The sequence below is a fragment of the Diadema setosum genome, chromosome 11, assembly GCF_964275005.1.
Source record: "Diadema setosum chromosome 11, eeDiaSeto1, whole genome shotgun sequence".
Classification (NCBI taxonomy): domain Eukaryota; kingdom Metazoa; phylum Echinodermata; class Echinoidea; order Diadematoida; family Diadematidae; genus Diadema; species Diadema setosum.
This window is the reverse complement of record NC_092695.1, coordinates 10,057,946-10,060,972: the sequence shown is the minus strand read 5'-3', so window position 1 is coordinate 10,060,972 and position 3,027 is coordinate 10,057,946. Positions and strand designations below refer to the sequence as shown.

General features: G+C 47.3%; 1 pseudogene; it reads right to left on the bottom strand.

The window, feature by feature from the left end:
* Positions 1 to 1,452: 1,452 nt before the first annotated feature.
* Positions 1,453 to 2,767, bottom strand: LOC140234613 (uncharacterized; annotated as a pseudogene).
* Positions 2,768 to 3,027: the final 260 nt, after the last annotated feature.

The following is a 3,027-nucleotide window of genomic DNA, read 5'->3' as shown; positions in this document are numbered from 1 at the left end:
CTCAAGATTTAATGCCTCCCATATTGTTCAGGTAGGCTACAACTGTTGTGTTGTCAGTTCTAATGAGCACATGCGTATCATGCAGGTGGCCACAAAATGATTTCAAACCAAGCCCTGCAGCTAATATTTCAAGATAGTTGATTTAATTGTTTTGAGCACGCATTATCTCCTGATCATCCCATCTACCGCCAGTTTCACAGCTTAAATCAGTGGCACCCCATCCTTGCCCACTGGCATCAGTACGTAGCTCTAAAGCTGGCCGATCTCGACTAATTAGTGCTGACTGGCAGTGAATGTTATTGAACCACCACGTTAACTCCTGTTTAGAAGCTTTAGACAAATTCATAGGCCTATCAAAATGCCCTTTGCTTGATTTTAGTGCAAGAATTTTGTCTCTTTCTAGGTTATGATAGAAGAGGGGGCCATATTGAATAGCAGGGAAAGTAGCAATCAGTTTCCCAATGACCTGTGCCACCTGCCTGATAGTAGGGTTCTGTTTCCCTAGTAATTTCGCACATACTGCCCTGATATTTTGACATTTCTCATGCGGGAGCGTTATGGTCATGCCTTCTGAATCCAAGATAAACCCCAAGAATTGGAGCCGTTGCTGAGACTCTAGGATAGATTTCTCTGAATGAATGACAAAACCAAAGTCAGAGAGCAGTTTTTTGGTTGCTTGCACCGCTTCTAGCACTTGTGATTCAGTTTCACCAATTATGAGAGTGTCATCTAAATACCCCACAACCAGGTGGCCTGCCTGTCGCAGCTTTGCGAACACCGGCTTCATAAGTTTTGTGAAGAGCCTAGGCGCTGTACTAAGGCATTGGGGAGTACCTAAAATTGCCAACATTTCTCTTGCCAGACAAATCTGAAATACTTGCGATGTGAGGGGTGAATAGGGACAGAGTAGTAGGCATCTCAAAGGTCGATTGAGGCAAGGTAACAACCAGGGGAAATTAGGGTTGTAGCTGTATGGATGTTATCCATTTTGAAATGCTGTACATTCAGACTGTTATTTAGGTCCGATAGATCTAAAATCAGGCGTATGTCCCCATTTTTGGGGGGGGCGTGTAAAGATATTGGACACAAATTTTCCTGTCATATGCTGGCATTCTTCGATTATGCCTTTCTCGGCCAGTTTTTGAATTTCAATGTCAATCTTGCTCTCCTCAGCATTTCCCACTTTGTAGTGGTAAGGCAGTTCACCTCTGGGAGGTGGGATATTCGCCTCTTGAAATTCAAGTTTGTAACCACTACTTGCATCAAGTATGAAAGGATCAGTGGTAGTATTATGATTCCACTGTTTGCTAAAATGCCTCAGTCGACCCCCAACGGGCAGGTCTAATGTAACATCTACATGTTCAATGTCAAAAACTGACTGTACAGTGTGAGTAGATTGTGTATTTCCACGACAACAGCTAGGCCTGCAACTTACCTCCTTGGGTAGTGCAGTTACTTTCTCCGTGACACAGTGTTTGGCTTGGCTGGGTAGCTCTGCCCCCGGTTGTGTGCATACGCTGGAGGTGGGCGAGTCTGCGTGTGCGGGGCTGAATGTCTGTTCCCCCGCTGCTGCTGGCCTAAAAAAGGCCTGGATGTATCCCCAGCTGCAAGCCAGCCCGCACTCTGATACTGCTTCCGGCTGAATCTACCGCTGGACGTGCGCTTGTATGGGTGGTACCGCTGATGTGTACGGTAGCTCTCTTAGCCTGCCCTTTAACCACACTAAAGGCAGCCCTATTCTCCTCCTTGAGATCTTTTACACGTTGTCCCAGGTCATCACCGAAGAGAAACGCGGTCACGGGCGTTGTAGGCTTGCACAAATGTGCGTAAGCAGCGTTCATGTCGGGTCTGATCAGCTCCTTTCTCAGACAGTTGATTTCATAATTGCCGTTACAGTGCGTCCTGTTGCGCCTCGTTCAAGTCAGTAGGAAGAGTTTGTAGGAACGCACACAGCCCGCGGGTGAGAGATTTCTGTACTCTCTGCAGCTTAACGTCTCTGCTGCGCGTAGTCTGTGTCACATTATCCCAAATCACTGGATTTACTTTAGGGACTAGTAAGTTGGGGCAATTGCTCGGTGCTGGGTAGTTTGCCGTTGATCAGCGGCAAACTACCCAGCGACTCTTCTATCGATTTTTCCTCCAGAAAATGGGAGATGAGATAATTGGTAGAATTTGCCAATTCGTCATTGATAGGTTCGCCCACAGAGGGGGAGGCCGCAAACTTTGCAGCAAAAGACGGTACTTGTACTGTCCGCCCCGTGTGCTCTGTGGGTGCGTAACCCGCTGCTGCCGCAGGGAAGTCGCATTCATCCCCACTGAAGCTGCTGCCGCTGTGGTCGTGCAGCGCACCGCATGCTTGCGTACTATCGTCTGTAGCACACACATCCATAATGTCCCCAAACGGCACACCACCGTGGTCTGCAGTACACGCCGTGCCAACATGGCCGGCACGTAGTTGCTGTTGTTGAATACGAGTAGGCTAAGCTGAGACGGTAGTATTTCCATGACCTTTTCAAACATGGATTCGAGCTTAGAAAGGCGGGAAAGCCCCTCCGCGTCCGTCTTCTCTGTAGGGGGGGGGGGGGGCTGCCTTCTTACTTAGGACTGGTTTGGTGGGTTTTTTGAGGGTTTTCCCATTCCCTTCTTTCTTCGGCTGAGCCTTAATAGCCGGCAAACACTTAGGTTCATGATGCGCGGCTGTAGTCACCACCGCCACGACAGACTTAGCTGTATGCAGGGCGCTCGTATTAGTGGTGCCACCCACGACAGGCTTAGCTCTCTTTTGAAGAAGGACAATTTTTTCTAAGCGAATTTGGGCTGTAGCACCCCAAGCTAATACACCATAGTTTAAGGCAAAATCAAAGATGAATACAGCATGGCCAAAATGCTACTTGGAAGAAAATACTTCAATTTGTTCATAATACCTACATTTCTAGAGAGAAGATTACAAAGGTGAGTTGTATGCATTTTCCAATTCAACTTGTCATCAATATGGATACCAAGAAATTTGGTTGATATAACTCTTTC